The sequence below is a fragment of the Protopterus annectens genome, chromosome 3.part1, assembly GCF_019279795.1.
Source record: "Protopterus annectens isolate FY-2018-M chromosome 3.part1, PAN1.0, whole genome shotgun sequence".
Taxonomy (NCBI): Eukaryota; Metazoa; Chordata; order Ceratodontiformes; family Protopteridae; genus Protopterus; species Protopterus annectens.
In genome coordinates, this window is record NC_056732.1 from 8,245,958 (window position 1) to 8,268,644 (window position 22,687).

Genomic DNA, 22,687 nt, shown 5'->3' on the forward strand with positions numbered 1-22,687 from the left:
GCCGATCGCCTCCCAGCGGAATACCTACAAATATCGTCTGATGTCATTGCCTATCCGATATCAATCCTGATTAATAGATCTATAACTGAGGCTACCATCCCCCCCTATTTGGAAAATTTCATACATCATTCCACTTCATAAGGGAGGTTCCTCCACTGAAATATCTAACTATAGACCCATTGCAACATTGTCTCCAATAGCTAAAATAATGGAACGGTGTGTTCACAAACAACTCCTACACTACCTCACCCTCAATAATCTCCTGTCCATAACCCAGCATGGCTTCCGCCCCCACCATAGTACAACCACTGCCCTCCTCTCCTTTGTCGACTCAGTCAATAGCAACCGTAACAAAAAACTAACATCCTCTGCTCTCTTTCTCGACCTATCAAAAGCTTTCGATATGGTTAATCACCAGCTATTACTACACACCCTACAAATCCTCCATCTTGACAACTCAGCCCTAAGCTGGTTTAAGGATTACCTCACTGGCAGGCAACAAGCAGTCCAATGGCAAAATAGTCTATCTCACCTGCTCTCAAACAACATTGGTGTTCCACAGGGCTCCATACTTGGTCCCCTTCTTTTCTCTGCTTTTATAAATGATCTCCACACAGTCATCCCCAGAGCCACCTGCATTCAATATGCAGATGACTCAACCCTGATCTGTTCTGATCAGTCTCTTCAGAATCTCCAAGCAGCCACCCAAAAATGTTTCACTAAAGTTGAAAAATGGTTCTCCGAGCGGAAACTCATACTCAACCCGACTAAAACCAAGTTACTTCTATTTTTCCCCACATCCACCAATCCACTACCCCAAGAACCCCCCCCTGATAATCCACAGACCTTCTTTGTGGAATCATTTAATGGCACCATCATTGAGCCCGTCCCCTGTACCAAACTATTAGGTGTCACTATTGACCACAAGCTTAAATTCGACATGCACATTGCCCAAACCATTAAGTCAGTTAACAAGAAACTTGGCTCTATGTACAGAATAAAGAACTTTCTCACTCCTCATGCTAAATTAACCATTGCTCGAACCCATCTCCTTTCCACCTTACTATATGCCTCACCAATACAATCATTCCTCAACAAACGTGAGCTTAATAACCTCTCTACCACCTACCATCATATTGCCAGATTTGTAACAGGCACACCCTATCGTACTCACCATTGCCTCAACCTCAAGAAACTAGGCTGGCTGGAACTGCCCAATCTTCTTAAACTAAACCAACTCACCGAAGCATTCAAAATAATTAATCAACCAGAGAATACCCCCTCGCTGAGCAAAATCCTGACCCCCTACACCAACTTAAGTAGCCTTCGATCCTCAAACAGTATTCTGATACTAACCATCAAATCTAATAACAAGGGCGGCGATGCTCTCTATGCTAACTCCATTGGAAAGCTATGGAATTCCCTTCCCAACAACCTCAGGCTCATGACCTCACTCAATCTATTCAAAACTAATCTCAGAGAATTACTTAAGTCTCAATGGTTATGCCCATGTTCCAACCCTGACTAATCCCAATAGGTCTATCAGTACCCAATCTCTCTTCTGCCTCTCAAGCTTTATCTAGTACTTCTCTACCTCCACATGTATCTATATCATTTGATCATCTTAAAAAATCCCTACCAAACTATCAGCTTGGATATTTAAATGTTGTTATTCGTGTTTTATTATATTAATTTAGTTTATTGTTCCTAATTGTTTAGTGATACTACTGTTAAATGTGGAAGCTTTTCTCCCCGGGCCTCTACTGAAAAAGGACATGTATCCAGCTAGACTAGCCCGGTCAACAAATGTAAAATAAATAAATAAAATAAAAAAAGTATTTAAGGCCTAGGATCCTCTTTGTGAGGTAGTTTTGTGGCTCTCCAGTTGGTGCAGATGTCTAGTGAGGTACATGCCAAATAGGGCATTGTACTCAATGATTGGCCTAATGAGTGAAGAGTAGAGGGAGATGACTTCTTTCTTTCTGGATGCAAAACCATTAGTAATGAGATGTGCCACATAGAAGGGCTTTCTAACCACAGTGGCAATGTGGTGGTCAAAAGAGAGGTTGCTGTCAACCTGTGTTCCCAGATCTCTTATGATGCCTTCTGTGTTCAGTGGACTACCATCGATGTGGTAATTCATGGGAACTAGGTTTTTCCCAAAGTTGATGATGACACATTTTTTGGCATTGAGCTTCAGGCCATGGTTCTGACACCAGTCGTTGATCTCAGTGAGGCCTTTCTGTAGGATGTCAACATCACTTAGGGAGTTAATTATGGCTCCCAACTTACAATCATCTGCAAACGTTGTCAGCCAGAGTCCCTTCGTGTTGGCCCAGACGTCTGAGAAGTGGATACCAAACAGAGAGGACCCGGGACCGATCCCTGTGGGACTCCGCTCGTGACTGGTCAGCAGTCTGAGTTGGATTCAGCTACTTTCACACTGTGGGTTCTATCTGTAAGCCAGTTTGCAACCCACCTAGTGATATAGGGGTTAATGCCTAGCTTAGTGAGTTTTTCTATGATTCCTGAGTGGGGAATGGTATCAGAGGCCTTGGCCTGATCAAGGTAGGCTGTGATCTGTAATGTTTCGTCCCTGTGTTTTGATCATACTTTGAATATCTAACTCTTGTTGCTGTTTATTTCAGCTGCTCAGATGGATATGTTTACCTAACAGAGGAAAGTAACACAATTATCATTAGAGGATACATTCTGAAGTATCCCTCCTCTCTTGTGTCTTATGACCAGATGGTAACTAAGTAACATTAATTCTCACTTCTGCTGCTGTTAATCAAGCAAATGAAGATGTTGTTGTGGCTTTACTACTCAGGACAAGAACCTGAGCAAAGAGTCACTCAGAAAGACTGGAATCATGGGATTTTTACATTCATTATATTGAACTATATGTAACAAAGAACACAAGACGAAAGGCCTGGCTTATTACTGATGTGTTTTTTTCTATATACATTTTATTCCTAGCCATCAGCTTTTTGAATAGAGCTTCCCAACTTCAGTGATTATTTAGTGAAGAAGAAACCTGCAGTAAACTGTGTTACACTTAGCTGTAACAAAAGGATATAAGAGAAAGATCTGTGGGTTTGTAATTATCTGCAGAAGTAACTAAAACTGTAATAAAGTGTATGTCACATGACTTTGACTTTATTAATAATAGATGCATTATCATACAGGGGTAATTGTATACTGGTAACACAAACAGGAAAGGAACTCTGCAAAGCCAGTAAGGGTAGAGTTACTTACTAATGGTTATTTAAGACTCCTGGAGAGATGCTACCTGAAAGACACCAACACAGTATTTCGAGAAAATAAGCCGTCCACCAAGAGAACAGTGCCTGCAAGTGTAAATGGTAAATGATAACAGTAACTGTAAGATTTTGCTGGATCGTATTATCTTTGAAACATCTATTTTAGGGAGGAAATACGGAAACAGAAGTAAAGTACTGCGAAGTAGGGTTACATTAATTGGTTTGTATAATTTGAAAACCATTTGAAATGCACATGTTCCTGCCTATTTCTGCCATACATTATGTGAAATTTATCAGTTATAACATGTTCAGCTTGAATAGTCTTAACTTCAGAGCAAATAGGCACCAGTGACTGGTATTTCCATATAGGTTTACAGGATTACTGACTGCAAACAAAGAAACTCTGTTAAAAACAATTCAGTTTTTGGAAAACCTTCCTATCACAGAATGAAAGGAAGATGGCCCAAAGTAAGTTATGAATCGCTGCACAGGAAAACACTTTCTTTCTGAGATTTAACGAGATTTAACACATACAGTTCTTTCTGTGAATTGGGAGGGTATCAGAAGCATGTGGGCAGTGCTGGTGGAAAGTAAGTACATGAAGAAACAAAGTAATCAACTAGAGAACAGCATGATGAAACAAAGTAATCAACTAGAGAACAGCATGACGAAACAAAGTAATCAATTAGAGAACAGCATGACGAAACAAAGTAATCAACTAGAGAACAGCATGATGAAACAAAGTAATCAACTAGAGAACAGCATAAAGAAACAAAGTAATCAACTAGAGAACAGCATGATGAAACAAATTACTCAGAGAATAGCAGAACCAAAGGATGATTTATGAACATCAAAGCAAAAACAAGGTAAAAATGTAAACAGAAGTGTTATTAATTGTAGACAGAAAAAGAGCAAGAGGTGTATATATATATATATATATATATATATATAGAGAGAGAGAGAGAGAGAGAGAGAGATTAGTACTAAACTATCCCTTTGCCAGAGGAAGCAAAACAACCTCAAAAGCAGTGTGATGGCACACATCCAAGCACATCCAAGTACATCCGAGCACATCCGAGTACATCCGAGCACATCTGAGCACATCCGAGTACATCTGAGCACATCCAAGTACATCCGAGCACATCTGAGCACATCCGAGTACATCTGAGCACATCCAAGTACATCCAAGCACATCCGAGTAAATCTGAGCACATTTGAGCACATCTGAGTACATCCGAGCACATCTGAGCACATCCAAGTACATCTGAGTACATCTGAGCACATCCGAGTACATCTGAGCACATCTGAGCACATCCGAGTACATCTGAGCACATCCAAGTACATCCGAGCACATCCAAGTACATCCAAGCACATCTGAGCATATCCAAGTACATCTGAGCACATCTGAGTACATCTGAGCACATCCGAGTACATCCGAGCACATTTGAGTGCATCTGAGCACATCCGAGTACATCCGTGCACATTCAAGTGCATTCAGTTACATCCAGGTACATCCGAGTACATCTGAGCAGCATGAGAAAGGTGTATCTCCTCTGCGGGGAGGTGAATAAAACACATAGATGAGAAATATAAACTGCAGAAAAGCAAACAGTAGAGCAACAGCAAGTATCAGTGAACAAGTCTGATCTGTTCCTTTGGGAGAAAGATAAATGACAGGAAGGCAGGTAGCAGGTCGATACAAAAAATAAACGTGTGTCAGAGAAATAAGGCTTCTTCTGGTACACGTGGGAGATGCAAACAACAGACATAATATAATGTGTTAGTGTGTGTGTGTGTGTGTGTGTGTGTGTGTGTGTGTGTGTGTGTGTGTGTGTGTGTGTGTGTGTGTGTGTGTGTGTGTGTGTGTGTGAATGCATTAGTGTTTCACCTTTAAGGAAAAGACATTCAATCATTCAATTTAAGAAAGACAACATTAAGCCATGATATGCATAACAAAAAAGTAGCAGATGAATTTGTGGGGCAGAAAAGTGACTTAACTCTTTGTGGAATCAAATACACTGACAGGAGACATGGTCTATTTTTTCACTATTGTGTACCATTTTGCATTGTGAGAGTTGTAATATGATTAGCTTATTATAGTGCCTTGCATTATGCTATTGTGTTGGGCACCAAGAGGATATATGTATATTATAGGAAGGGGTGTCCATTCATCAAATTGTAATTAGAGAGTGTCACTGATTTCACATGACTTCGTTGAAGGTTGTGCATCAGGCCTGGCAAGCCGGTACATAAAAATCAACTGCCAATCATTAGCGGACTGGAGTTCCGCTGTGGCGACCCCCTAACCGGGAAAAGCCAAAAGACACAAACAAGTGAAATGCCAGTATCCATTTTAACACTTGACTGTGCAATATCTTCAGGCAGGATTATTGGAGTCATATAACATGGATATTGGGGTCATATGACATGGATATTGGAATCATATGACTAGTGTTCCATGGGCAGAATCCTACTGTACCATTACATAGGTACAGCAACATTGTATGATTAGTGAATGTAATTTATAAAGCAGAGTTTCAATAACCTGCATGTGGGGTATCACATGGTCCTTTCTGCCTTGATAGTTATTGTCATGTTAGTAAACAGAATGGCTGTATCCAACACTAGCTCCTGTCTGACCTTTTTGATTTTGCCATCAGATCTGAGGCTTTTGTTAGATGTGAATACACCTGAGCATCACATGGTGTCAGAAGAAGGATCAAATGGTCTTTAATGGACTTGGTTTGACCAGTCAAGTCAAAAGAACCAAATAAATGTTCTTTTCAAAGGGTCTAAATCACATCCTTTATTCTTGCTACACCAATAGATTCCAACCAATGAAAAGAAATGGAACAATCAAAATAAATCTACCATTACACCACCAACTGAGATGCAAAAACAATGAAATGAATAAACCCCTAAATAAAACAATTGTGAAAATGAAAAAAAATAAATAAACAAAAAAACAATGAAACCAGCAACAGAAATGAAGAAATGTAGCAACAAAACAAACTGAAAGACAAACTACAACTCAACAAACATGCATAGAGGAAAATGTCACTGATAAACTGCACGTTTACTTTTTGAGTGCAGCAGAAAACGTTGGGTCCTCACAGCAAATTAGTACCATCATATTCTTTCATGCACATTTATAACTTCATCTTATAATCAATACTTACATTTAGGCTAACAACAATATAGTTTTTACATGGCAGTTTGGTAGAAAACTGTAAAAAAATGTTGCAGAAATCTTATCTCTTCAAAGTTGCAACTGACAATAGCAGAAAAAAGAATAGAGGTGGATGTTGCTATTTTTTCATGTTGCTGGAGATGATGACAAAACATTTATAACTCTAATTGCATTTATTGAGGATGGACTTGGACAATGGGGAATTCATAATGGGTGGATTCGGAGAAAGCTCTACCACGGTGTAGCAATGTGCTCTAGCACAAGGACATGCAGCACCACATAGGCCTAACTCCATAATCATGCCGTATGCTAATGAGGTAGTCTGAGTGTGACGCATATGCTAATTAGCCACGCACTCTCTCTGTCTCCCAACAATGCCTCTAGTCCTTGTACATGTAGATCAGCACAACCAGCCCTAACACATCACGGTAAGGAACTGCAATTCAGAGACATGCAATTTAGCCAATAATCATGGATAATGTCTGTGAATAGCAAAGTTAAGCATTGTAGGAGGCCCTTCAGTGAATCCCAGGAATACTGCGATCATAAAAAGAACTTAATATATATTCATTGTTTATTTTACACTAGAAATCAAAGATGTCAAGAGTGTATTGCTGCCTAAATGACTGAACTTACAAACAAAGTTAAAGACCATCACAGGGGTGAGCTACTCAATTCCATTCTTGAAACAAAACTGCTGTGGCGTACAAATGACTATGCGAAAACTAAACATTCACCAATCTGAAAAACTATGAATATGTGTAAGTCAGGAGAATTAACTAGCTTTCAAAATAGGTTGCTTGCTGATGATTTTGATGTATGCAAGATTAAGCAAAAGCTCACCGAAAATGATCAGTAACTATGATGATGTAGACAGATAAAGCCCTGACTATGGCCAGCTGACCTGAGTTCAATTAGACAACTTGGTGAATCTGTTGGAGATGGTGTTGGGAGAATGCACATGCCTATCATAAGGGAAAGGAGGCAGACCAGGGCTGTCCAATGCCACAGTCCCACAGAGGAGGGGTCGCAACATAAAGTATATCCCAGGAATGGGCATTCAGACTTTGAGCTGTGAATACAGCAGCCCACATTGCAGGTGCAATAGAGCATCTGCTAACAAGGGTAAGAAAGTGCTGCTCCTGTAGTGACACTGATCATGCATAGAGGGTGGAGTTAGGGTCTACCTCCTACACGCTCATTGCCAGGATGCCAGCAAGAGCACAAATCATTCTTATGGCTGCCTGACTGATGGCCCCTCCAGATGTCTCTTTACTCCATTCTGAGGATTCCCAGTACAGGGGTAAGAATGGATTCAAGTTCCATCAGGAGTGGATGGTGGACAGACACAGGGACAAAAAAGATAGAAATAATGATCAGAATAAATATGCTGTGGCACAGTATAATGTGAAAAAATTAGTCTGCACTTTGCTTGGTCACAAAAGCACAGTTAAAATGACGATATTATAGTTCATGTATTTAAATGAACTGGTGCCATGTTGCTCCAAGTGTCAAGCCCTGCAGTGAATATAGAATACAGAAACTATGAACTGCTTAATCATTTTTCTAAAATGTGCAAGAATAAGAAAAGGGAAGAAAGTCAGAGAAACCGTTTGCAAGTGGTTGAGGCAAACATGCGAGCGACTTTATAATTACAGTTCGGAGACGTTATTGTGAATGCAACTGATATGTATGTTGTGTATGTTGTTTCTGCATAAGAAACATAAATATGGTGATAATATCACTGCAATAATCATTGCAGTGAAACTATAGATGAAAAAAGTGTCACATTTAAATTAGATACCAGAGCAGAGTCATAATATCCTTAATGAGAGGATTCGAGTGTTACTCCTACGAAAACATGTTGTGGCAGTTAGCAACGTTAATATTTTATTGAAAATGTGTTGTGGCAGTTTTCTTCTATACTTCAATAAATTGGATTTCTAATTTTGGTGACATCATCTTTTCAACGAAGCCTGCATTTATACAGAAAATGTGTAGTAGCGATTTTCTCAGCCATTTCAAAACTGTTGAACAGTCTTTTGTGGTTCATTCACTGCGACTGGTACCTGTGTTTGTTTGTGCTTTTTACCAGGCGTACTCCATTTTTTTTTGGTGGTCTGTTTCTGAAGAAGTTTTGTCAATTGCACTCAGCTTGTAGCCATCTGCAAATCTAGTTAACCAAAGCAACTGGTAATCAGTTTTGATGTCAGAGAAGTAGATGCTAGATAGGAGAGAACCCAGCACAACCTCTGGGGGACTACAGTGGTCACCTTAGCAGTATTTGAAGGAGTACCTACCACATAAACTATGTGTTTTCTGCCTTTCAGCCAATTGGCAATCCATCTTATCATATAAGGATCTATGTTTAAGGATAATTGTTTTCTTAAACTTCCATCGTGAGGTATGGTATTGTATGCTTTGACCAAATCAAGATAAGCTATATAAACAGCATAACCACTGTTGCCAACTTGCGTAACTGCCTTAACTAAATCTCCACAGTTTAACAGGCATGATCTCCCTTTGATGAAGCAAAATTATTGAGGGTGAAATCTAATGAGATTTTAATAATATAATTGATTAGAGAGTTTACAATTCACTCCATAGTTTTATAGATCAGTCAAAAGGCTGACTGGTCTTTATTTTTATGGTCTATGATAGGGTCACTCTTCTGGAGGGGCACCCCACAGCAGTGTGCCAGAGTTCGGGAACAATGCCAATGGCTAGACTTAGGTTAAACAATTTAAAGAGTAGCAGAGGAAGAGCTTGTTTGAAGCTGTTTAATAAGCACCCAGGTGTGGTATCAGAACACACGGAAGTGTTTTTGGTTTTACATAACACACCAAGAACATGCTGTTTAATAATTATGGGGGTAAAGGATTCTGGGATGAGTGATGCTGAAATATATATTTTTTAGGTGAAGTATGTTTGTTAGTATAATTGCAATGTCACTTGGGTTAGAGTGGGGGGTCTTGGTAAGGAGAAGTTTAGAGCAACCTTGCAACACTGAGTGTTATTCCTTATGTTTTTACATAGATAAAGAGAGATTTTCTTTAGAATCAGAAACTGATCTCTGTTAGTTAGTTGCTTTACTTGTCCTTATAGTGCTTTTCATTTTCTTGGTAATAGGTTCATATATGGTTACTAGCCTATGGTCCACTAGACATTCTGAAGCCTAGCCATGCTGTTATCAATCGTAGGTTTATTATGAGGTAAGTAGTTATACCTCTGAGTGTATATACGTGTGTGTGTGTCTGTGTGCCCCTCCAACAAGTTCTATTTATGTTGCAGAAGAGGTTCAGCTCACTCCTCACTCAGGTGTATTTCTGCATGTGAAACCATCAAGATGGAATCATAAGATGCCTTTTAGGCTAGGTACAGATCACCTCTCTGTAATCTGCAGAAGATTGACTATACAGATAGAGGCTTGAGATGGTCTGAGTAATTCATGTGGCTTACACCCAGTACTTTCAGTAAGGAAATATTGTGGATATTACAAGTATGACATGTGTCTTGACTGGTACATACAGAATGGGACATTACATACAATTTGTCTAATGAGTGCTGAGTACAGTGGAACAGTGATGGACATGGATACAATCCCTTTGTTTATAGATTGTGCAGTATAGAAGAACTTCCTCACAGTAGTAGACACATGATGCTCAAAGATCAGGTCACTGTCTATGTATGTTCCCAGATCTCTGACTACTAGATCATCTCTTAGGGGTATATATTTAATGTGATACTTTTCAAGGTAATTGAATTATCAAAGGATAGGAGTATACATGTTTTAGAATTAAGCTTTAGGTCATAATTCTGACACCAGCTATTTGTTTGAGTGAGGCCATCTTGGAAAATGGTTGTGTCCTCTGGGGATTCTATGATTGCACCTAGTTTGTGGTCGTTCACAAACTTAGTTATCCAAAGACTTTTGACATTAATTCTAACATCACAGAAGTAAATGCTAAAAAGGAGCAGTCCCCTGGGGGACTCTATGCTGACTCATCTTTTTATGAAGGTAGAGTCTCCCTCCATAATTTCCTGTGTTCTATCTGTGTGCAACTTATCTAACCAGTGGGTCACATATGGGTTTACATTTAATTTCATGATCTTGTCCACAATGCCAGAGACAGCTTACGCCATGGCTACAATTTGGCTCCTAGAAAACAGCAAAGTCTAATGACTTATCTTCTCTTTGTCAATGATTTAAAACTACAGCTCATCAGATGAGGAACTGAAAGCACAGGTGCAGGTTGTCAAAACTTTTTCAGATGTTATTGGAATGTCATTTGGTCTTGATAAATGTGCAAAAGCAACATTTAAAGCAGGAAAACTGCAGCACCAGGAAAACATATTTGGGACAATAATGTGATATAAAAGAACTTGAGCAAGAGGGAGTGTGTAAATACTTGGGAATTGATAAAGGATCAGCAATAAAACATGAACAAATGTGAATAAAACTCAGTAGGGATTACTTTAGAAGACTTAAATTAATCTTAAAAACAGCATTGACATCTAGGAACAAGATCCAAGCTATAAATCAGTTTGGTCTTCCTGTCCTAACTTATAGTTTTGGAGTAATTGACTGGCCTCAAAAAGTGTTGGAGAGATTAGATATTAAATCAAGAAGGATGCTTCATGCTCACCAAATGATTTATAAAAATCAGTGTATACCAAGATTCTATATTCCCCTTTCCGAAGGAGGGATGGGCCTCCTTGAAATTGATTACATGTATAGATCTACAGTCATGGGACTCCACACACATCTACTGACCTCACAAGAGCCAAATGTGGTGAAAGTTTTGAAACACAAGAAGAATAAATCTAAGATGATATCTCTGCTTAATTTAGCAGAAGCATATCAACATCAAGCAGGAATGGAAATCAAACCAGAAGTGAATAAAAACCAGGCAGCAACTGAATGTGCTAAAAAACAAAAGAAAGAATATAAGGTGAAGGACTAAGTGAGAAGGCAAGAAATGTGGAAAAAAAACATAAATATAGTTGCAAGTATAGAAAAGTTCTGTAAGAGCCTCATGTTGATCAAGAATGAACGCAGGAATGGTTAAGGAGAGGTGAATTCAAACAAAGAAATGAAAGGTTAATATTGGCTGCCCAAGATAGTGGGCTACATACACGCTGGTTTACAAAGGTTATTGAACATGTGGGAAAAACATACATATGCAGGTTTTCTAAAACCGAACTGAAAACAGTCACACACCTTGTTGCTGGTTGTGACGCACTAATAGCAGAGGGACTATATACTGAAAGGCATAATAATGTGGCAAGGCTGTTACACTGGAGATTGTGCAAAGATTATGGTATCAAAGTGACTGAAAAACACTGGAAACATGAGCCACAAAGAATAATAGAAAATGATCGTTTATATCACATGGATCACCCAATACCAACAGTTCAAAAGATAGATGCTAGAAAACTGCATATAGTGGTCCAAGAAAAGAAGACAAAAGTAGCATTGATCATTGAAATCGCCACACCCAGTGACTACAGTGTCTTGCATACAGAGAGACACAAAATCCTAAAATACCTTAATCTGCAGGCAGAAATGAGAGCCATGTGGAAGGAAGATACCCAGATAGTTCCAGTAGTAGTAGGAGCAACTGGTCTTATAAAAAATAATTTACAATTGTATTTAGATGTGTTACCAATTCATGTAACACCGTATGAATTTCCCAGGTCGAGATAAGTGTTATACACTGTTTTACCCTCATGCCCAGGTCGAGATAAGTGGTATACATTGTTTTACCCTCGTGCCCAGGTCAAGATAAGTGATATACACTGTTTTACCCTCGTGCCCAGGTCGAGATAAGTGATATACACTGTTTTACCCTCATGCCCAGGTTGAGATAAGTGGTATATACTGTTTTACCCTCGTGCCCAGGTCGAGATAAGTGGTATACACTGTTTTACCCTCATGCTCAGGTTGAGATAAGTGGTATACACTGTTTTACCCTCATGCCCAGGTTGAGATAAGTGGTATACACTGTTTTAACATTGTGCCCAGGTCAAGATAAGTAGTATACACTGCTTTACCCTCATGCCCAGGTCGAGATAAGTGGTATACACTGTTTTACCCTCATGCCCAGGTTGAGATAAGGGGTATACACTGTTTTACCCTTGTGCCAGGTCAAGATAAGTAGTATACACTGCTTTACCCTCATGCCCAGGTTGAGATAAGTGGTATACACTGTTTTACCCTTGTACCCAGGTTGAGATAAGGGGTATACACTGTTTTACCCTTGTACCCAGGTTGAGATAAGGGGTATACACTGTTTTACCCTTGTGCATTGCATTGATGACCTTCTCAAACAAGTGCACCAGGATGAGAAAGTCAGACCTTCTCTTGATGAAGTCAAACTGTGTTAGATCCAGTGTTTGAAGATTTTCCTTATCATTGTTGATTAGCTCCATGATCATTCATTCCACGGCTTTGCATAGAAGGCTGCTTAAGCTTATAAATTTGTAGTTCCCATGGTGAGTGGATGGCCTGGCCTTGTGCAGGGGGAACAACTGTTGCAATCCTACACTTGTTTTGCACAAAGCTTGTCTTGAAATTGAGGTGGAATAATGTTTTTAGTGGGACTGATTAGTTTTGTTTCATGCTAGTTGGTAAGCATCCTAGGATATTATTTGGAACCATGCATGCTGTGTTTCTGGCCTTGGAAAGGACTTGTACATGTGTGATGGAAGGGAGAGTATAGAAGAAGGTATTACATTGGGGGTGATATAGGTATAACATTTGAGCTAAATTTATGAGTCAGGAGGTTCACTGTGTTCTTCAGCTCCATGGGGGCGATGCCATTTATAATCAGTTCTGTGCACTGCTGAGTACTGCCCTTGAGATTATGGACATGGTTAAAGAAGGCTTTGTGGCTGTCCTTGCTGTGTATTGCCCTTGAGATTATAGGCATGGTTAAAGAAGGTGTTTTGGTTGTCCTTGCAAAGTACTGCCCTTGAGATTATGGACATGGTTAAAGAAGGCTTTGTGTTTGCCCTTCACCTGTGTGCCTGCCTTAACCTTAAACTCTTCCTTGTGATTTCATTAAACTTCTGAGTCAATTATTTAATTTGATGAGGTATCTTCCTGTCTGTAAGCTACCCTTCTTTCTTTTAGTTATGATTTTTATCTTTATTTTATTATATAATCTATTAACAGTTGAGTTACAACATGTTGGCTTGATTTTAAGATTTGCACTCTATTTCGAGTGGGTACAACTGGCTCTATGCAGTTATTTATGTGCAGCTAAAGGTCAGCAGAGTAAAGAATTCTGTGCAGGCGGGAGAGCATCTCATGTTACGGGGGGCCTGGAATCTTGTAGTAGTGAAGTGTTGTGGGCTGACAGCAGTGCTTTAATGGGGAGACTGTACTCAAGTCTGACAGGAAGAACATTGATAAAGAACTTATGTTGGACATCTACAGTTAAGAAGCTAGAGATTTTGTAGGCCTCTTTGAGCTGTTGAAATACTTTGGTCACTGAGATTCAACATGAAACAGGAAAGACAGATTTTGATCCATAATAATGCCAAGGTATTTCTGCTGTTTGGTGAGAAATCAGGGGTAAGTAATGTGAAAGTTGTGAATATTTCTAAGCTTTCTCTAAGTGCCAGACAAAATTACATTATTTTTATTGGTGTTAAGAACACCTTTATTTTTAATTAAACATTTCCATATTGTTTCAGAATCATACTGTGTAATTTAGTATTAAGCAATGTGCATACTTGCAGGCTTTGAATAGGACAACGCCATCAGCATATATTATATAAGTCAGATGAAGGAGATCCCAAGGAGGATTATTCATGTAAAAAGATAGAGTAGTAACGGGTCTAAGACTAAAACCTGGGGTCCTGCTTGACGTATGTACCCACTGAGGTACTGGTTAAGTAAGCCACACATTTGGAATGTTCTGTCAGTCAGGAAGTTCTAGAACCAATCCTTTCTAAGCTCCTCTGATTGATTCTTATAATTAATTATCATGCGATATTTTATATTCTTTACTAATTATTCTTTTTTTAATGGCAGCTTCTGTTTCTAGATTTTATTAAAACTCTACCAGTGCTGGTCTTTCATTTAGGTGCCCACTGTTTCTTTCTCTTTGCCTATACTCTGATATCAGTCCTTGACAGGGAAGGCAATCTCTAACCTGCAGTCCAAACACATTTTTGGCCTCTTCTCATTATTCCCTTTCCTTTTCTAGCTATTTGCTCCCAATACCTTGGTTCCATTGCCAGTTTCCTCCAAGAAATCCCAGTCCCCTCTTGCCTATTATCTGTATCCCTGACCACAGTCACCCCTATCAGCAAAGTCTCTTTTCTCCATTCCCAAGCTGGTTTGGTTCTTAGAATACTCCCTGCTATTTTATAAATATAATACTCTGTATGATTTTGGTTGTTCTCCTTAAGAGTCTGCATCCAAAATCCCAATCTCTCCTTATTTCTTGAGCTTCCTCTCTGTGTCAGCATCATTCCTTTCCACTTGAATTATAGTTTTCTGCTTGTGCTATGTATAAGAGCCTTAACTGTGTTGCTCTAAAATACCCCCTCAGATTAGGTAACCCTAGTGCACCTTGTTCTATTGGCAGAGCCGGCTTATCCCACTTGACTCCTGCTGTTTTCCCTTCTCAGATAAAATCCTTCAACTCTTTTTTAATTGCTATCCACAACTTCTCATCTGGTTGATAAAAGTGTGCCTGACCTGTGTATAAGACTAAAAGGACTAAAACATTTTAATGGCTTCTATCTTAATATCAATGTCCATATAACAAAACTTCCAGTTTCTCAACTTTTGTATTATTTTCTGTTTAGTCTTTTCCCACATTTCCTTACCTGCTACCACAGAGTCATTTCTAATCAATACTCCTAAATATTTCATTTTATCATGTCCCCATAAATATGGAGATTGTTGGACTAATACCTACACAGGAATTGGTCCAACGATATCCATATTTACTTATGTTTTTATTCATTTACTGCCCTTGGCAGTATGGCCACCCTCCCCAGGGCCTCACTGTCCCAGTCATTTTCTTTTTCAAAAAATTATTAGCATTCTAGTCCCACAGATGCTGTACAATAGTAAAGTGAAGGGATGAGATTGATCTGGACAACATTTAGAAATGGGAAAGAGTTTGTTTTAATGCACCTCCTGCCTAGGCTGCTCCTATCTCCTGAATTTGCAATGAGTACACACTCTGTTTCCACTGATTTATCTACCCCCTCAGTGTTATCTTAAAACATGAGTACTTACACTTATGGTCCTCCACAACAATATCTGACACCTAGAGGCATCAGTAGGAGTTAACTGCAGATGCATCTGGAGGTTTCACTTGGATGTAATGAGTTAAAACATGAGTACTTGCAGAATTAGCTGCACTTATGGTCCTCCACAAGAGGATCCTTCAGCTGAAGACAACACCATGCCCTTCCCATAAGGCAGGAAACTTAACAGATAGTTTTCCCTTTCCCATACAACTTCTCAGATATGTACTTTGCTACTCTGATCCAATTTACCTGTGCAAGAATCATAGTTACAAATTCTACAATAATGAAGCCAAGTCAGAGCATTAGATCCTTAGTAAGTTTAACATGCAAGCTAAAGTGGGAAGGATAAGAGTAAAGTACTGAACTCTGTGAACTTCATATAAGAGTAAAGTACTGAACTCTGTGAACTTCAGATAAGAATAAAGTACTGAACTTTGTGAGCTTCAAATAAGAGTAAAGTACTGAACTCTGTAAGCTTCAGATAAGAATAAAGTACTAAAATCTGTGAGCTTCAGATAAGAGTAAAGTACTGAACTTTGTGAGCTTCAGATAAGAGTAAATTACTGAACTCTGTGAGCTTCAGATAAGAATAAAGTACTGAACTCTGTGAGCTTCAGATAAGAGCAAAGTATTGAAGTTTGTGAGCTTCATATGAGTAAAGTACTGAACTCTGTGAGCTTCAGATAAGAGAAAAGTACTGAAGTCTGTGAGCTACAGATAAGAGTAAAGTACTGAACTCTGTGAGCTTCAGATAAGAGTAAAGTGCTGAACTCTGTGAGCTACAGATAAGAATAAAGTACTGAACTCTGTGAGCTTCAGATAAGGGTAAAGTACTGAACTCTGTGAGCTTCAGATAAGAGTAAAATACTGAACTCTATGAGCTTCAGATAAGAGTAAACTACTGACGTTTGTGAGCTTAAGATAAGAGTAAAGTACTGAACTCTGTGAGCTTCAGATAAGAGCAAAGTACTGAAGTCTGTGAGTTTCAGATAAGAGTAAAGTACTGAACTCTGTGAGCTTCCAATAAGAGTAAAGTACTGCAATCTATGAAATTCACATAAGAGTAAAGTACTGAACTCTGTGAGCTTCAGATAAGGGTAAAGTACTGAACTCTGTGAGCTTCAGATAAGAGTAAAGTACTGAACTCTGTGAGCTTCAGATAAGAGTAAAGTACTGAACTCTGTGAGCTTCAGATAAGAGTAAACTACTGACGTTTGTGAGCTTAAGATAAGAGTAAAGTACTGAACTCTGTGAGCTTCAGATAAGAGTAAAGTACTGAACTCTGTGAGCTTCAGATAAGGGTAAAGTACTGAACTCTGTGAGCTTCAGATAAGAGTAAACTACTGACGTTTGTGAGCTTAAGATAAGAGTAAAGTACTGAACTCTGTGAGCGTCAGATAAAAGTAGCTTCAGATAAGAGTAAAGTACTGAAGTCTGTGAAAGGAATGAACTTGATATAATAAGAAACATGGTTTAGACCCTTAAAAATGTTTAATGTACAAAACGTTGATGTTTTTGATGTGTAAACATGTAAGCACATACTATTAGGATGCACATGAAGCTCTGACTAATCTGGTTAGTCAGTGCAGAATATTGAGGCGATGAGCTGCTAACAAGCTATATCCTGCAGTCCTCAGTTTGATTCTGTCAGTCCCCATTTGCTCATAGTCTTATTGTGACCAAGTCTCTTAACTAAGCACAGCTGACACACCTTTACTGAAAATGGGCCCCAACCCATTTGGTCAGTCTTATCAACAAAATAATTAAAAATTGGAAAAAAAAGAATGTACAAAGAGAAGAATGAATTTGACATGATTCTAAGACAGTACAGTGCTCCATTTGGTATCTGTCTCACATGACAACTCAACAAACTTAAAAACCCACAGAGGCTCAGAAAAAAGGATCCCTGGTATTAAGAATATCAGCTATCAGGAGAGACTGAAAGCCCTGTCCTGGTACATTGCGTAATATCAGCTATCAGGAGAGACTGAAAGCCCTGTCCTGGTACATTGCGTTTTTTAGACTTCTGACAGGTAATCTGTTCTGTACTTGCCATGCCAGTAAAGATCTACTAGTCACTTACCTCCTATATCTCAGTAAGACAATCACCTAAGCTAACCGTACAACCAGAGACCTGGAACTTCATCAGTAAATAAACAGAACACAACAGAATGACAGATTCATCACCTACTATCCCCCACTTGCAGGTTAAACAAGATAATTCAATATCAGTTCAATATCTTCCTTCAAATTAAACCTGGGTGACTGAATGTGTGCTCACAAACTTGCCCTAGGACTAATTGGTCTCTCTCTCTCTCTCTCTCTCTCTCTCTCTCTCTCTCTCTCTCTCTCCCTCCTTGAGAAAGGAGGTAAAGCTTAAGGGTGTTTTCTGGCAAGGTGTACATGATCATTAGACTAAAATAGCCTTGAAACTTCTATGAATACTATGGAAGTAAAATAAATTGCATTCACTGCAAATAATGGTTTAAAATGATAAACACTATACACCAAGGCAAGGAAAGATGGATATCGTAAGAAAAATGAAAACAGACCTAAGACTGTCCATTACTAATATAGTATAAGCAAGTAATTTGATAAATAGAGTCAACAAAGAGATAAACATATAGCAGAATGAGCAATCAGAAATCCTACAGGTAGAATACAAGAAATTACTTTTCCTCAATAACACAGGTGAAGGATCTGCATATGGAGCATAAGTGTGGGTCTGAAAACCCCTACCCTACAAAGTCATTGACTGGATGGTGACAGTCCAGAGAAGCCTGACAGCAGCACGACCAGATAACTGCAGGGTCTGCACCAAGCAATTACATATGCATAAGCTTCACCAGTGGCACAGAAATATAAAGCCCATAACTGGGACCCTGACAATGCAAGTTTAAATAGTAGCTCAGGAGTTTGATGGCACAGTAGGGAGAAATGGTGTGCCTATACTGGGGAGTTTGGAATACTGGACATTTCTGTTATGAGTTCTGATGGTTCATAGGTTCATAGGTGTATACTAGGCTAATGGCCCTGCAGCCTTTACAAGCCTAGCCAATACAATTATCCTAGCATCGTGCCACCCGACCTTGGTTCTTAGTGCCTCTGTCGAGTAGAGCCACTGCAGTGATCCCCGAGTTGAATTTTCTATTTCCCATCCACTCATCAAGATTTCTCTTGAAGAGTGCCAGTGAGGTGCAGAGATTGTCTCTAAGTAAGCGATAAGACAGAGAATAGTTGGAGTTGTTTGAGTCTGTCCATATAGAACAACTGTTTAAGGCCTAAGATCCTATTGTGAGGTACCTTTGAAGCCTCTCCAGTTGTTGCAGGTGTCTAGTGAGGTACATGCCAAATGGGGCATTGCACTTGATGATTGGCCTAATCAGGGAAGAGTAGAGGGAGACAATGACCTCTTTCTTTCTGGATGCAAAACCCTTAGTAAAGATATGTGTCACATAAAAGGACTTTCTGACCACAGTGGCAATGTGATGGCCAAAAGAGAGGTTGCAGTCAACCTGTGTTCTCAGATCTCTTATAACGCCTTCTGTGTTCAGTGGACTACCATCGATGTGGTAATGCATGGGAACCAGGTTTTTCTCAGACGAGATGATGACACATATTTTGGCATTGAGCTTAAGGCCATGGTTCTGACATCAGTTGTTGGTCTCAATGAGGCCTTTTTGTAGGATGTCAACATCAATTGGGGAGTTAATAATAGCTTAAAACATTTAATGTGTTTCACAGCAGGCAAAGAACAACACAGCACACAATGATAATGCAACTACTACCAGTTTGTTTTCGTCTCCAACTTCATCAGAAAAATGCTGACATTCCAAACCCCTCCCCATTTATACCTTTGCACACTGCCCAAACTTAAAATCATGTGACATTGAATTCAATTTTAACTCTTTCCTAAACATACCTTAAAAACAACCATAATAAATACAAGGATAATAAATACAACTTTTCCCTACTTAAAACACTTTTAAATATCTAAAAACACACTTTCAAAACCTGTAATAAATAAACATATGGATATAAAAAAATGAATGCATGTTAAACTGAATAAATGAATGTAAAAAATCAAGTAAAATCAATCTTGTTGAACATGATATTGTGAACATGACACATGTGAATGTGTGTGAAATTCATAACTTCGCTGCTCTTAATTTTAAAACTGGGGCTAGGGATACCATGTCATTCAAACCCGGCCACCTATTGGCTTCTAATACCAGTTGCCAGTAAACCTCTCTATATTCCAACATGGTCTCCCAAGAACCACCCCTACCATCCATTACCACTTCATCTAATACAAAAAAAAGTATAAGAAGCACCTTCACACCTCAAAGTGTGTTTATATAATGCATTTCTGTTGTTACCCCTCCTAATGTCATAAAGGTGTTCATGTATTCTTTTCTTTCAACACTTTTCCGTCTTACCTATGTAAAACGCTTAACATTTCTTACAGGTTGCAATGTAAACAAGTTCCTTACTTTCCCAATTAAAATAGCATTATGTTTTTCTTGTTCATTGGTTTGTTTTGGGAACCTCATCCTCTTGGACTTGTTTTTTTGAGTTAATAATAGCTCCCAACTTGCAATTGTCTGCGAACTTTGTCAGCCAGAGTTCCTTCGTGTTGGCCTGGATTTCAGAGATGTAGATACCAAACAGGAGAGGACCCAGGACCAAACCCTGTGGGACTCCACTCATGACTGGTCTGCACTCTGACTTGGAGTCAGCTACTTTCACACTGTAGGTTCTAGCTGTGAACCAGTTTGCAACCCACCTAGTGATATAGGGGTTGATGCATAGCATAGGGAGTTTTTCTATGATTCCTGAGTGGGGAATGGTATCAAAGGCCTTGGCCAGATCAAGGTAAACTGTATGAACCACCTTGCCTTCATCCACAGCTCTGGTGACTGACTCAAAGAAGTCGACCAAGTTGAGCAGGCATGATCTACCCTTTACAAAACCAAGCTGTGTGGGATCCAGAGTTTGGAGATTCCCTGTATTCTTGTTTATTAGGTCCATGATGATGCATTCCATAGCTTTGCATATCAGACTCATCAGGCTAATGGGGCGATAGTTGCCAGGGTCTGTATTCACTCCATCCTTGTGGAGAGGGATGACTGTAGCAGTGCACCATTCAGTAGGGACAAAGCTTGAGATGAGGCTGTGATTGAACAGAGCACACAGGTGAGGTGCCAGTTCACTCTGTAGTTCATGTAGAACACAGCCAGGGATATTGTCAGGTCCCATAAAAGCTGTATTCTTGGCCTTGGACAGTGCTGTTTTAACCTGTTCAGCAGTAATATTGGGTACCTGGTAATCTACCGGTATTGCAATTGGTCCTTGAGAGGGGGTAAAGTTGGCACTGAATCTGTCAGCCAGTATATTGGCAATATCTGTTGGCTCATTATAGGAGGTACCATTGCACAGTAGCTCAGAGTAAATTTTGGTATTGACATAGAGAGTCTTTATATAACTACAGAAGACCTCGAGCATGTGGTGCGGAGGGATTGGGATTTCTTTAGAGATACCATTTCTAACAGAGTTGGGTCAGACATGGCTTTGTAAGTCAAGCAGAGATTGCCTCTAAGTAGGTGATATGAGACAAAGAATAGTTGGTGTTTTTTGTGTCTCTGCATAAAGGACAAGTGTTTAAGGCCTAGGATCCTCTTTGTGAGGTACTTTTGCAGCCTCTCCAGGTGTTGCAGGTGTCTAGTGAGGTACATGCCAAATGGGGCATTGTACTTGATGATTAGCCTAATGAGGGAAGAGTAGAGGGAGACAATGACCTCTTTCTTCTTGGATGCAAAACCCTTAGTAATGAGATGTGCCACATAGAAGGACTTTCTGACCACAGTGACAATGTGGTGGTCAAAATAGAGGTTGCAGTCAACCTGTGTTCCCAGATCTCTTATAACATCTTCTATGTTCAGTGGACTAACACCAGTGTGGTAATTCATGGGAACTGGGTTTTTCCCAAAGGGGATGATGACAAATACATATGGACTTGTACTACATATTGTGTTAGTCTGCCCTCCCTTGCACGCGTTCTACCAGCCTACCAAAGACCATTTGCCCTCTCCTCCTCCTGTTCTCCATAATCAAGACTATATTTAAACCTAAGATGGGCTTAGACTATCCCTGCTGCTTGGTATCTCCCTCTACCACTAGGTGGCAGCATCTACCAATGTAAATCCTACTCATACATTTTAATCCTGGTAAGTTATTTTTTCTACAGAAAAGTTGGTTGAATTTAATATTCTATGACTGCATATATCCTCTCCCTCCATGCTAAACCACCCTCAGTAAAGGTCAGCCTGCATTACTTTTCCCAAAAATGTTAGTACAAACCCTCTTACTACAGCCATTTAACTGCTCTTTACTGATACTTTTTCTGTTGTACTCACCTCTTCTGCTCTTTCCCGCTCCATTCACCTACCCTGCCCTAATTCCCACCCACCCCAGCACACCTAGATTTATTCCTCTCTCTCCCCTCCCTCCCAGCCTAATTACCCAATAGCAGCTCCGCCCTCTTAATTCCTCCCACCTACAGCTCTCCTTCTTGCTCTCTTCTATCTGTACACTGCCCAAATAATTATAGTCCCCTCCTCTTTTCTTAAATCTCTAGAAAACCTCCATCACTTTCTGAACCATCTCTTCCTATCAGCCTTCTCTATTCTACAAACCTACATATATCATTCTCCCTTTTGCTTCCATATGCTCTCTTTAAGTCATCACACCCTCCAGGCCCCCTGCCTCCTCTCTCTGCTCCTAATTCCCTTATACTATGCTAGCTCATATGCCTCCAATGCTTGACCAATATTTCCTACAAAGATAACTACCATACATACACACCTTCACCCTCAATCCTACTCCCATTACCACTCTATCTTGTCTCTCATTCAGCCCAACACTCTGCACTTATTCCACCTTAAATTCTCCTCTAAAG